This window comes from Bos taurus, chromosome 2, assembly GCF_002263795.3.
Source record: "Bos taurus isolate L1 Dominette 01449 registration number 42190680 breed Hereford chromosome 2, ARS-UCD2.0, whole genome shotgun sequence".
NCBI lineage: Eukaryota > Metazoa > Chordata > Mammalia > Artiodactyla > Bovidae > Bos > Bos taurus.
Genome location: NC_037329.1, coordinates 112,472,488 through 112,487,553, shown reverse-complemented (window position 1 = coordinate 112,487,553; position 15,066 = coordinate 112,472,488).

The window sequence follows — 15,066 nt, the reverse complement described above, 5'->3', positions numbered from 1 at the left end:
GTTAATTGGAAACTCCTAACTTTCATTTCCTTGTTATAAAACCTAGTCAGAAATTCCTGGGATAACTTAACCTTAACCCTGGATGCCTTTCTTTTTTTGACTGCCCAGGGGCTTCTCTAGTTGCAGAACCTGGGCTCAGTTGTCCCACGGAATGTGAGATCTTAGTTCAGCGGCCAAGGATCAAACCCGCATTCCCGCCACTGGACTGCGTACCTCCTGGCTTGGTGGCTCAGATGGTGAAGAATCTACCTGCAATGCATAGGTCTTAAGTTCAATCTCTGGGTCGGGAAGATCCCCTAGAGAAGGGAATGGCTACCCACTCCAATTTTCATGTCTGGAGAATTCCATGCATAGAGGAGCCTGGCGGGCTACAGTCCATGGGTCACAAAGAGTTGGACACGACTGAGCTACTAACAATGCATTGGAAGGCAGATTTTTTTTTTTAGAGTTTTGGCTTTTTATTTTAAAAATTTTATTATTATTATTATTTTTACTTTACAATATTGTATTGGTTTTGCCATACATCAACATGCATTCGCCATGGGTGGAAGGCAAATTCTTAACCACTGGACCACCAGGGAAGTCCTCCCCACCCCCCGCTCCCGGCTATCTTTCTTGTCTTATCTAAGCCACAGTGTGCGGATTTTTCCCCTCCCTTTGCTTTTCCTTCTTTCTCTGTACCCCTCCCTTTTCATTCCTTTGTCTTTCTTTTCCTTCTTTTCTCTTCCTTCTGTCTTTTCCTCCCTCTGTGTTTCTGTGGGGGTGTGAATTTGATACTCTCTTCATTCTTCACTCTGTTTAAAATACTTCGTCTTTGCAGCATTTCCCAAGATTCCTCAGGGATTGACCTGTAACTAGAACTTCTGACAGCTTGCCTTGGCTCAGCTCAGAGAGGATTAGATGGAAGGTTTACTTTTTCTCTGAGGACATTCTCTCCACTTCGCATTCATTGCTGGGATCCTGCTCCATGGCTGTTCCACCTGCATCACTTAGAAATGAGCCTGTCTCTCCTCCCATGGCTCGCTCCTTCCTTTCACATCTCTCCAACCTTTCTCTGAGGTCTGAAGATATTTCCTGAGCATTTCTCACAATTAGCATTTTAAAATATTGTCCATCATTTGTGACAGGAAAACAAAAGGTGCTTATGGCTCCAGAGAGCACATAATGAGGATTTATGGAAAGTTGAGAAGTCTAGTTATTCCAGAGAATCTATCTGACACAATAAGGTCTCTGCTTAGCATGAACAAGGTATCCTATTTGAAGATTGCATTTGCCAGAGGTGATTCTGAGGTTTTTAAGAACAATAATTGTAAAGAAGAGCAATAATACTAAATCTTGAATTGATGATGACTGACTTAAGAACTTCCTTCCTAGGTGGGAGTTTCTCACCTATGTATTTCCTGCTTTACACCAAGCCTGTAAGGTAGGTGCTACAATGATTCCCATTTCACAGATGAGAAAACCAAAGTACAGAGAGGTCAAGAGCCTAATCAGGAAGGGAGATCTCTGTTTCCATGTGATGCCTCCCTGCCTCCACACCTTGTGTCCTGACAACTGGCATGCCGCCCTGGTTTCCTCCTTACACGCCCCAGACCTGCCCTGGTGGGCTCCATCTTGTCCTGTAGGTCTTAGGGTACACGCCCTGTCAGGACAGGCCTGACTAGATGATACCCTATTAAACCATCCTGGGCACCAGACGCTGCTGCGGTCCTAGGATTGTGGTTGATGCATGCTAATGTCTATTATAAATCATAATCCTTTTTATATCCATTTTCATGGGACAGCATTTGCATCTTGCAATTTTCTCTTGCTTTACGCAATGGTCTAAATTACGAAACCAAGTGTGATTGAATCTTAGCAGGACTGGACTTTTTAGTGGGGTGTGTGAACGCTTCCCTTGTTTTCCACTAGAGCATTAATCTGTCAGTAGAGGGCACTGTTGTTATACAATCGAATGACTGCAGGGGGCCTCTCCAAGCTTTTCCCCTCTGCTTCAATGCAAGAGAGTACAACATAGATATTTTTAAATTAATTTATATTCAGGAAATTTCCTCATAGGAGTCTCAGCAGGAGGTAGAGCCCACCTGAAACACTTTCCATCCTTGCATCCCTCGAGGTAGTCACGACGCCAATCTGGTGCTCTCCCCTGGAGGTTTGATGTGGGAAAACTCCTTTAGGCTCGGGGGTGACGGGCAGAAGTCCCAGGGAGAAGTGATGTCAGCCTTTGGCTTTCGGGCTTGTACCCCACACTGGTCCAGAGGCCTGATTTTGGTTGTGATTCATCCTCCTTTTGCATTTTTGGAGTCAGTTCTCCCAGCCTTCTGATAAATCTGTTTTCAGCTTGAATCAGTTACAATCAGTTCTGTTCTTGCACCAAATAACAGAGTGAAATTGAGTGAGACAGAGTGAGATCGGGGTTTGGGTCAAGCACAAAATTGGGGCACATCGTTAGGGAATTGTGTTTTCAAAGGGATAAACAAAGCTGTTTAAAACCGGTCGTTTGGGGGTTCAGTGTCTCTTTGAAGTTCTCTTGGCTTTGATTCTTTTGATTCTTTTCGTTTGGGATTGCTTCTTTCTTCTCCCTCACGGCTGGGACAGTAAGAAGACCCACCCCCGCCCCTTTAGCAGGCTAAGAAGGAAGCAGCAGGGGACTCACTGGGGGAGCAGAGTCCCTTCTGAGACTCAGGTCTGCTCTAGACTTGTCTAGGGACGGTGAAATGAACCCTATGTGCTACATGTGGTCTGGCTTAGGTCACCAGGAGGACAGGGCCTCCAGTTAGTTAGAGCCGTTTGGCTTATAAGCAAGAGAGACTGAGAACTTAAACAAAAAAAGAGAAAGAAGGAAAGCTACTGGATCAAAGCTACTGGATCCTTTAACTCAAAGTTTGCCTCAGAGAACCGTAGCCCCAGGGTCACATTCCACCAGCAAAGCCTCCTAGTGGAGAGACCAAGTCTTTTCTCGGAGTTCCAGAGAAGATTCTCTGATTGGTCTGGCCTGAGTCACATGTCCATACTTGGATCAATCACTGCACCCAGATGATGGGATTCTCTGATTGGTGAGGCTGTGGCTCCATATCTATTTCTGTGAATGAGATTTGGGGGGATACAAGAGGAGGAGTTAGCCCCACTGGAACAAAATTTTCAAGTTTATTGACTATGCCAAAGCCTTTGACTGTGTGGATCACAACAAACTCTGGGAAATTCTTCAAGAGATGGGAATACCAGACCATCTGACCTGCCTCTTGAAAAATCTGTATGCAGGTCAGGAGGCAACAGTTAGAACTGGACATGAAACAACAGACCGGTTCCGAATAGGAAAAGGAGTATGTCAAGGCTGTATATTGTCACCCTGCTTATTTAACTTCTATGCAGAGTGCATCATGAGAAACGCTGGACTGGGTGAAGCACAAGCTGGAATCAAGATTGCCAGGGGAAATATCAATAACCTCAGATATGCAGATGACACCACCTTTATGGCAGAAAGTGAAGAAGAACTAAAGAGCCTCTTGATGAAAGTGAAAGAGGGGAGTGAAAAGGTTGACTTAAAACTCAACATTCTGAAAACTAAGATTAGAGCATCTGGTCCTATCATTTCATGGGAAATAGATGGGGAAACAATGGAAACAGTGAAAGACTTTATTTGGGGGGGGCTCCAAAAATCACTACAGATGGTGACTGCACCCATGAAATTAAAAGGTGCTTACTCCTTGGAAGAAAAGTTATGACCAACCTAGACAGCATATTAAAAAGCAGAGACATTACTTTGCAACAAAGGTCCGTCTAGTCAAGGCTATGGTTTTTCCAGTGGTCATGCATGGATGTGAGAGTTGGACTATAAAGAAAGCTGAGCACCAAAGAATTGATGCTTTTGAACTGTGGTGTTGGAAAAGACCCTTGAGAGTCCCTTGGACTGCAAGGAGATCCAACCAGTCCATTCTAAAGGAAATCAGTCCTGAATATTCATTGGAAGGACTGATGTTGAAGCTGAAACTCCAATACTTTGGTCACCTGATGGGAAGAACTGAGTCATTGGAAAAGACCCTGATGCTGAGAAAGATTGAAGGTGGGAAGAAAAGAAGATGACAGAGGATGAGATGGCTGGATGGCATCACTGACTCAATGGACATGAGTTTGAGTGGACTCCGGGAGTTGGTGATGGACAGGGAGGCCTGGCATGCTGCAGTCCGTGAGGTCTCAGAGTCAGACACGACTGAGTGACTGAACAGAAAATGTGGGTTCCCGTAGGAAAGGGACTTTTTATTTATCAGAAATATTGAGAAGAGATGTTGGCAGACAATAGAAGCAGATGTCCTCTGCTGACTGCAACTCTAGCTGGTAAGGAAGGAACACCTTCTGTGTGGTCTCTGTGAGTAGAAATCTGGATGTAGCTCCTAGATGCCTTTTCCTTGCCACGAACCTAGTTTTTTTATTTTTTTAATAAAATCAATCTGGGGATAATTTTTTTAAATTAATTTATTTTATTTGATTGTGTTGAATCTTAGGTGCAGCCCACAGGCTCTTTGTTGCAGCATTGGTTGGGGGCTGGTGGTGGTGGTGGGTGGGGGTGGGGGCTTCTCTAGTTGTGGTGTGTGGGCCTTGTTACCCCATACATGTGGGATCTTAGTTCCCTGCATTGGAAGGCAGATTCTTAATCGCTGGACCACCAAGGAAGTCCCAAAAAACATAGTTTTGACAGCGTGAGACCTTTTAGCATCTGGCTTCCATCAGCCCCTTTTGTTTTCTTTTAAAACCTGTATTACTTTCCTAGAGTTGTTTAACAACTGACCATAAACATCATGGTGTAAAACAACAGAAAGTTATTCTATCACAGCTCCAGAAGCAGTTGTCAGAAATCAAGGTCAGACACGGGGCTGCTCTGCATCCAGGGACACATTGGAGAATCCCTCTCTGCCCTGTCCAGCGTCTCCAGATGTTCCTTGGCTGTGGTTGCAAAACTCTCATCTCTGCCTTCATGTCCACGTTACCTTCTTCTCTTCTTTATGTCTCCCTATGTCTCTTATCGGAGAAGGCAATGGCAACCCACTCCAGTACTCTTGCCTGGAAAATCCCATGGATGGAGGAGCCTGGTAGGCTGCAGTCCATGGGGTCCCTAGGAGTCGGACACGACTGAGCGACTTCACTTTCACTTTTCACTTTCATGCATTGGAGAAGGAAATGGCAACCCACTCCAGTGTTCTTGCCTGGAGAATCCCAGGGACGGGGGAGCCTGGTGGGCTGCCGTCTATGGGGTCGCACAGAGTTGGACACGACTGAAGTGACTTAGCAGCAACAGCATGTCTCTTATAGTGACACTTGACATTGGATTTCAGCACCCTTTCACCCTATACATAATTCAGGATGATCTCCTCTCAAGTTCTTTAACTTAATTACATTTGTAAAGACCCTTTTCCCAAAGCAGGTCACGTTTACAGGTGCTGGGAGTTAGGAGATGGACACGACTTTTGGGTGGACCACCGTTTGATCCACTGTAGAGCCCCTACAATGACATGGTTTACTTTGTTCTGGTTTAGTTATCTATTTGTACTGTCTGTCACTCTACTTTAGCTCACATTTCTCTCTCTGTCTCTCTCTCTCACACACACAGGCACTCATATACACACACAGATATAACCTCTGTCAGAGTTAGGACCTGTCATCTTTGTGACTGTAGTCATAAGACCTAAAACAGTACCTGAACCAGAGTGGACAGTGAGTGTTAGTTGATTGAATACAAGGATGAAAGAGTTGCTTTTCTTGGATTGTGTCCTGTTACCATGGGGGCAGGAGGAAAAGGGGACGACAGAGGATGAGATGGCTGGATGGCATCACCAACTTGATGGACATGAGTTTGAGTGAAACTCCGGGAGTTGGTGATGGACAGGGAGGCCTGGCATGCTGCGATTCATGGGGTCGCAAAGAGCTGGACACGACTGAGCGACTGAACTGAACTGGAACTGGACCATGCCATCCATGTATTTAGTGAGCCCCTAACCCACTGCATTCATGCTGGCAGGTATCGATCTCCGTCTTCCATTTTAAAATTATTTATTTATTTATTTTTGGCTGCACTGTGTCTTCTCTTTCGCGTGGCCTTTTTCTAATTGTGCCGAGTGGGGGCTCCTCTTCCTTGCACTGCATGGGCTTCTCGTTGCATTGGCGTCTCTTGCTGTGGAGCATGGGCTCCAGGCACTCGGGTTTCAGTAGTTGTGGCTCCTCAGATCTAAAGCACAGGCTCAGTAGTGGTGGCGCACAGGCTCAGTTGCTCCGGGGCACACGGGATCTTCCCAGACCAGGGATGAACCAGTGTCCCCTACATAGGCAGGTAGATTCTTATCCACTGTGCCACCAGGGAAGTCCCTTCAATTTTCATATGTACTCTCTGAGGACTGTTTTTTTTTTTTTTTTTTAATAATTCTGGGTGAATGCTTCTGCCCTTTAATTCAGAGCAACAGAATTTATGTGCCAAGTGATGAGCTAGATGCCGCCCTAGGAGTTAATAGTAGATAAAGACATGTAGAAATACATATTGCCTAGATTTAGCCTTATTATAATTACCAGTCCAGCTGTAAACAATATTGACTTTCCCCCCTCCTCTCAATATTTGTCTCATCTCAAATTATAGATTAAGCTAGCAGTCCTTGGGCCATGTGTGCTCAGAGTCTTTAAGTATTTTTTTGATCTAACTCTCCTTTTTCAAGTCAGTCACCTCCCTCAATTTTTATTTCCTTAACTCAGCACTGAACAACTGAGACATGAAAAAGAGGCTTTAGCTGGACTCCAAATTGCTTCTAATAGATTGAAAAGTAGGAGGCTAAATCTTATTTTTGACTGCCTTAGTCTATTTTTTTTTTTAAATTATAATTAACATGCTTTGCCACCCAAGCAGTTCCCAGCACCTACTGGGAAGAAGTATGAATGGAGTAATTTCTCTTGAGAAACTTTCCAGACACAGAGATAATTGAGTGACAGCAGCGATGCCCCCACAGCTTTGCAGGTTGGTGTGTGAGCACCGTACGCACACGGAGGGTTTTGAAACGTCTTCTCAATAAATCTCCTTTGAGCCTCTACCTCCAAGCAGCACAGGGCTAGACACTTAGGAAACATTTGCCTGGTTTGGGACTGGAGGGATTAGAATTGATTCTTGCAGTTTTCTCATGAGAGAAAAGTTCTCACATTTTTGAAGAAAGTAGTCAGTGTACACTAGAGAACCAGGCTTCAATTAAATACGTTGCACATTGCTGTGCTAAGTGAGCAAGCTTTAGGAGGGCCCTGCAGACACCACAAAAATGTTCCCCAAGTGCAAAAGCATAAAAACATAACTGCCTTGCTTAGATGTTGCCCTACAAAACTTAACACAGGACTCCTAAGGAAAGAAGAGCAGATTGAGTCGATCCAGGAGATTCATAATTAGTGAACAAATCACTGCCTTAAATGGTTACTCAGTGGTTTTCCCCGCACGGAGGAGGGGCAGAGTTTGCTTTCAGTCACACCCATGAAAGTCTTGCTGAGGCCGAGTAATTTAGTGTAAAATCTGACTTTGGGACTATTTGCAGTTTGCCTAGGAAAATGAGGAATTCCAATGAGGCCACTGAGGCCTGCTTCATAAGGAACTTCTTTTTCCTTTTGTTGTGAGCATAATTTAGCAAATAAGCAAAACTTTAGCTCTGTCCTGGGAAGTCTGTATTAAATCTGAAGTGTTCCCTCATCACCTCTTGAATTCAATATGTTGGACACCATTCAGTTATACTGCAGACTGACATTTTTCTGTCCTATATGGTGCTCAAATGAAGATGATTAATTTCTGCGCCTATGTTAGGTTTTTGTAAGGACACTTCTGCTGAAAACTTAGGAGCTAGATGAGGAGGAAATGTACATAATGGAAACAAGCCAAGATGCTCTTGGCTGTGACTTGTGGCTGTGACCGGTTCCCTTGCTCCAAGAGGAGTGAGGGAGAATGTGCCTGGGAAAAAGGCAATGAGGAAAGATATTTTTAAATGTATTAAGAAAGAGATGCCAGAATCTCAGAAGTTTTTACAGAAAGGCAAAGGCTTTGTTTCTTTGAGTTGATAGCTCTGTAGTTTCTGCTCAATTATCCCTGGGTCAGACTTCCCCGGTGGTGCTAGTGGTAAAGAATCTGCCTACCAATGCAGGAGATGCAAGAGACTCAGGTTCGATCCCTGGACTGGGAAGATGCCCTGGAGGAGGACCTGGCAGCCCACTCCAGGATTCTTGCCTGGAGAACCCATGAAAAGAGGAGCCTGGTGGGCTACAGTCCATAGGGTTGCAAAGGGTTGGACATGACTGAAGTGACTTAGCCCGCATCTCTGGGTCGTAGTCACACAAAGATTCAGTGAGGTCAACGTCCACAGGGTAAATGAGTGACTTAGGGGGTGGGAGTGACTGGGAGGTGCAGTTCTGCCCCATGAGAGACTGAAGGCAGAAAGGAGGGCTATGTCCCTGGTTGGTCATTTTATTTTGCAGACAAGGGGCAGTTGGGGGAGAAGGAAGGAATGAGTCTCCTCAGATAGAAGCCAACCACAGGAGCAGGAACAGGAACAGAAATCAGGCCAGGATCTGCTCTCAGCTGCCAGTGGCCAAGGCAGCAGGATCTTTTGTTTAAAGTGACAGGAGCTGAACCAAATTTCCTGATGCTCTGTGGATGTGTTGCCAGGGGGACAAGTGAAGGCTGCGGAGCATCCTAGACACGGTGGCTTAGTCAACGTGGGCTCAGAGCCAAAGTCCACTGGCTTCAGGCCTGGAACTAAGATAAATCCCTGGAGACAAGAGAAAGTGACACTGAGGTGTCTGTGTGTGTATGTGTGTGTTTTGTCCACCTGCCAAGGGGATGCACAGGTCTTTAGTAGGATAATAATCATCACTCAAGCATAATGAACACTCAATATGTCCAAGGTGATGTTCCTTTTTTAAAAAATATTTCTTTATTTGGCTGCACGGGCTGTTAGTTGTGGCATGCAGGGTCTTTGATCTTCATGGCAACATACAGGATCTTTAGTTGTGACATGAGAACTCTTGGTTGTGGCATGTGGGACTAGTTCCCTGATCAGGGATCAAACCCAGGCCCTCTGCATTGGGAGCACAGAGTTGTAGCTATTGGGTCTCCAGGGAAGTCCCTAAGGCCTTGTTCTAAGACTTTTTCGGTGTACAACTCAAAGTCTAAGATTTTTACTTATATGTGGCTCAGTTCAGTTCAGTTCAGTCGCTCCATCATGTCCGACTCTGCGACCCCATGAATCACAGCACGCCAGGCCTCCCTGTCCATCACCAACTCCCAGAGTTCACTCAAACTCATGTCTATCCAGTCAGTGATGCCATCCAGCCATCTCATCCTCTGTCGTCCCCTTCTCCTCCTGCCCCCAATCTCTCCCAGCATCAGGGTCTTTTCCAATGAGTCAACTCTTCACATGAGGTGGCCAAAGTATTGGAGTTTCAGCTTCATCATCAGTCCTTCCAATGAACACCCAGGACTGATCTCCTTTAGGATGGACTGGTTGGATCTCCTTGCAGTCCAAGGGACTCTCAAGAGTCTTCTCCAACACCACAGTACAAAAGCATCAATTCTTCTGCTGCTGCTGCTAAGTCACTTCAGTTGTGTCTGACTCTGTGTGACCCCATAGACGGCAGCCCACCAGCCTCCCCCGTCCCTGGGATTCTCTAGGCAAGAACACTGGAGTGGGTTGCCATTTCCTTCTCCAATGCATAAAAGTGAAAAGTGAAAGTGAAGTCGCTCAGTCGTGTCCGATTCTTAGCGACCCCATGGACTGCAGCCTACCAGGCTCCTCCGTCCATAAGATTTTCCAGGCAAGAGTACTGGAGTGGGGTGCCATCGCCTTCTCTGCTTCTTCAGCACTCAGCTTTCTTCACAGTCCAATTCTCACATCCATACGTGACCACTGGAAAAACCATAGCCTTGACTAGACGAAACTTTGTTGGCAAAATAATATCTATGCTTTTCAATATGCTATCTAGGTTGGTCATAACTTTCCTTCCAAGGAGTAAGCATCTTTTAATTTCATGGCTGCAATCACCATCTGCAGTGATTTTGGAGCCCCCAAAAATGAAGTCTGACACTGTTTCCACTGTTTCCAATCTATTTCCCATGAAGTGATGGGACCAGATGCCATGATATTAGTTTTCTGAATGTTGAGCTTTAAGCCAACTTTTTCACTCTCCTCTTTCACTTTCATCGAGAGGCTTTTTAGTTCCTCTTCACTTTCTGCCATAAGGATGGTGTCATCTGCATATCTGAGGTTATTGATGTTTCTCCTGGCAATCTTGATTCCAGCTTGTGCTTCTTCCAGCCCAGTGTTTCTCATGATGTACTCTGCATATCAGTTAAATAAGCAGGGTGACAATATACAGCCTTGACATACTCCTTTTCCTATTTGGAACCAGTCTGTTGTTCCATGTCCAGTTCTAACTGTTGCTTCCTGACCTGCATATAGGTTTCTCAAGACGCAGATCAGGTGGTCTGGTATTCCCATCTCTTTCAGAATTTTCCACAGTTTATTGTGATCCACACAGTCAAAGGCTTTGGCATAGTTAATAAAGCAGAAATAGATGTTTTTCTGGAACTCTCTTGCTTTTTCCATGATCCAGCGCATGTTGGCAATTTGATCTCTGGTTTCTCTGCCTTTTCTAAAACCAGCTTGAACATCTGGAAGTTCGCGGTTCACGTATTGTTGAAGCCTGGCTTGGAGAATTTTGAGCATTACTTTACTAGCGTGTGAGATGAGTGCAATTGTGCAGTAGTTTGAGCATTCTTTGGCATTGCCTTTCTTTGGGATTGGAATGAAAGCTGATCTTTTCCAGTCCTGTGGCACTGCTGAGTTTTCCGAATTTGCTGGCATATTGAGTACAGCACTTTCACAACATCATCTTTCAGGATTTGAAAGATATGTGGCTCAGTGGTAAAAAAAAAAAAAAATCCGCCTGCCAATGCAGGAGATACAGGAGACATGGGTTCAGTCCCTGGGTCGAGAAGATTCCCTGCAGGAGAAAATGGCAATCCACTCTAGTATTCTTGCCTAGAAAATTCCATGAACAGAGGAGCCTGATGAGCTATAGTCCATGGGGTCTCAAAGAGTCGGACCCTACTCAGCCAGTGAGCGATTACATATGTTAACTCATTTAATCCTCACAACGACTCTGCAAGGGAGGTACTATTATTATCCTTATTTAACAAATGAGGAAACTGAGACAGAATATAAGCACAAGTGTCTACTTGTGCAACAATATAGAGCCCAGGCTGAAAAATCTGTAATTCCCAAACCTATGTTGTCTCACTATATGTGAATATATGACTGAATAACGGTCCCCAAAGACATCCACTTCCTAGTCTCTAGAATCTATGGATATTACTTGATGTGAAGAAAGAGACTTTGCAACTGTGGTTAGGAATGTTGAAATGGGGAGATTATTCTGGATTATTATCCCGTGGTGTCTAAATATAATCACAAGTTTTCTTACAAGAGGGAGATTTGACTACAGAAGAGGCAGAAGGTGCAGTGATGATGAAAACAGGGGGAAGAAGGTGATGTGATGGGAGGAAGGAGTCATGAGCAGGTGGCTTCTAGAAGGTGGAAAAGGCAAGAAAACGAAGTCTTCTTTAGAGCCTCCAGAAGAGCCAGCTTTGCCAACATCTTGGTTTTCGTCCTGCCAAACCCATTTCAAACATAATAAATTTGTGTTGGTTTAAGTCACCAGGCTCATGATAATGTGTTACAGCAGCTGTAGGAAATGAATGGACCATGATTCTCAACTCTTTTCATGCTGCTGCTGCTGCTGCTAAGTTGCTTCAGTTGTGTCCGACTCTGTGCGACCCCATAGACGGCAGCCCACCAGGCTCCCTCATCCCTGGGATTCTCCAGGCAAGAATACTGGAGTGGGTTGCCATTTCTTTCTCCAGTGGAGGAAAGGGAAAAGTGAAAGTGAAGTCACTCAGTCATGTCTGACTCTCAGTGACCCCATGAACTGCAGCCTACCAGGCTCCTCCGTCCATGGGATTTTCCAGGCAAGAGTACTGGAGTGGGGTGCCATTGCCTTCTCCAACTCTTTTCATAGAAAAGCATAAAGGTGATGCCTGTCCTCAAGGCATATACTCACATTTTGATACCCTTGACTCCCACCAAATTAAATAGTGTATGTATCAATATATGTTGATATGTTTGTCTGTGTATGTACATGTACATGTTTGTTTGTTCAGTCATCTGTGTTATTTATATTACACATGTATCTGATTCCTCTAAGAGGTGGTAAGACCTGGAAAAGTACAGCTTGTCTTAAATTATCATATTTCCCAAGTCATACCATAGGGTATTTAGCTCATAATAGATGTTAGATAGTTATTGCCTGCATTATATTGACAATCATGTCTATGGGTAAAATTTTATTCTATAACATTAACAACATCACTATTTAAAGAGTATCTTCAGGGGCTTCCCTGATGTCCAGTGATTAACAATCCACCTTGCAATGCAAGGGTTATGGGTTCCATCCCTGGTTGGAGAACTAAGATCTTGGACGCCGTGGAGCAACCCCTGAGTCTGCAGGTACCAGTTAAAGAGTCCGAGTAATGCAATGAAGACCCCTTGTGCCACGACTAGGACCAGATGCAGCAAAAAAAAAAAAAAACAACTGGTCTGCCTTCTTTAAAATAAAAACTATCTTCGATCTAAAATACAGGTTTTATTAGTATTCATGGATTGGGGGGCCAACACAAGATTAGTTTCACGCACAGATGGTTTATTACTCTCCCTTCCCAAGAAGAGGGGGCAGCATGCCATGCTATGCAGGGTCACATGGATCCAGGGTCGGTCAGAAGAGGAGGGAGAAAACATGCCCAAAAGCCTTTATTGTGGTGTCCAGAGAAGGAACAGGTGAGACAAGTCTTCAGGTTTAGGACTGGCTAGTTTGATTTCCGGCTTCCCTGGTGGCTCAGGTGGTAAAGAATCCACCTGCAATGTGGGAGACCTGGGTTCAGTCCCTGGGTTGGAAAGATTCCCTGGAGGAGGGGATGACAACCCACTGCAGTATTCTTGCCTGGAGAATCCCCATGGACAGAGGAATCTGGCGGGCTATCATTCATGGGGTCGCAGAGTCAGACACGACTGAGTGAGTAAGCACGCCGGGTGTAGGGGCCGGATCTAGTCAGCTGGTACCTGGCCCTGGAGTGAGTAGGATCAGGCAGATTGGTCCAGTGTGAAGAATTCAGGGAGAGCCAGATTAAGGTGATTGAGATGTGGACTCTGGATTGACTGTTTTGTTAGTGAAAGGCTTGCTCTCAGGTAAGTCTTTTAATTATCTCAGGAAGTGGCTAGTCCTGAGAGGGGCAGTCTCTCCAGGCTCAGCAAGGCTCCAGATGTCAAAGCATTAGAATAAAAAGACACACTTAATCCAAATGAAGAGACCACTTCCGGACGTATGGAACAGGGAGAGTATGATGGTGACGGTTTCCCGAGCACTTACTTGTTTTGCGCGTGGCCTCATGCCGTGTGTTTTGCGTGTGTGAACTCAGAACCTTCTGAGCCAGTGATATTCTAGCTAGGTTAAGTAACTTGCCCAAAGCCAGTCTGCTGGTAAATGCCTAAATTAGGATTACCATCCTAGACAGTCTGGCTCCCGAGAACCTCAAAGGGGCCCAGTACTTTTGATGAAGGTGGCACTTGGTGTAATTGCTCAGTCATGTCTGACTCTGTGACTGCATGGACTGTAGCCCACCAGGCCCCTCTGTACATGAGATTCTCTAGGCAAGAAGACTGGAGTGGGTTGCCATTTCTTTCTCCAGGGGATCTTCCTGACCCAGGACTCAAACCTGGATCTCCTACATTGCAGGTAGATTCTTTACTGACTGAGCCATCAGGGAAGCCCTGAAGGTGGCATGGGGCAGTTCAAAAAACACAGCAGAGGTAGAAAATGGACTTGGTGAGAAGGTGGGTGCGAGTTGACTATACATTCTTCTCAGTGGGGAGAAGAATGAAATATTATGTCTATTTTAAAATTCTTCCTTTTTTTATTTTAGTTTAATTGCTTTACAATGTTGTATTATTTTCTGCTGTACAGCAAAGTGAATCAGCTGTATTTAAACATATACACTCCCTTCTGGAACTTCCTCCCACCTCCCACCCCATCCCACCCCTCCAGGTCATCACAGAGCACAGAGCTGAGCTCCCCGTGCTGTATAGCGGATTCCCACTAGCTACCTGTTTTACATAGGGTACTGTACATATGTCAGTCCTCATCTCCCAACCCTCCCTTCTTCACTGTGTCCACATGTCCCTTCTTTATGTCTGCGTCTCCATTTCTGCCCTGAAAATAGGTTCATCTGTACCATCTTTCCAGATTCCACATATATGTTTTATTTATTTTTTATTATTTTTCTTTGTTATTTTTTAAATTATGAAATCATGATAACTCATTTACAGAAGACTTGGAAAATGCAGAACAAAGTTACATATAGTTCCATTATGTGGAAGTCACTCAGTCGTGTCTGACTCTTTGCAAACCCATGGACTATACAGTCCAGGGATCTCTCCAGGCCAGAATACTGGAGTGGGTAGCCTTTCCCTTCTCCAGGGCATCTTCCCAACCCAGGGATCATACCCAGGTCTTCCGCAGTGCAGGCAGATTCTTTTACCAGCTGAGACACAACAGCTATTTTTTTAAAGTAGATAAATTAGGATTTTTAGTTGGAATTTCAATATCAACTAAAAATCAATAGAATTCATAGAATGAACATACAGAATAGTAGAAGGATATAGTAGTCCTGAAAAGCACCATGAACCCATTCAACATAGTTAAGATTTATACAGTTTCACACAATAGTAGAATGCAAATTCTATTCATGTTCTCATAGACTATAAACTAGGAGACACTAGAATACAACCAGGGACATAAAACAAGGTGCAAGTTTTCAAGGTCTAAAGGTATTGAAATCATAGAGAGTCTGTTCTCTTATCACTGTGAATTATGTTAGAAATCAATATCAAAAGATATTTGAAAATAACTCACATATTTTCAAGGGCAGTGTGACATTTACCAAGAGAGATC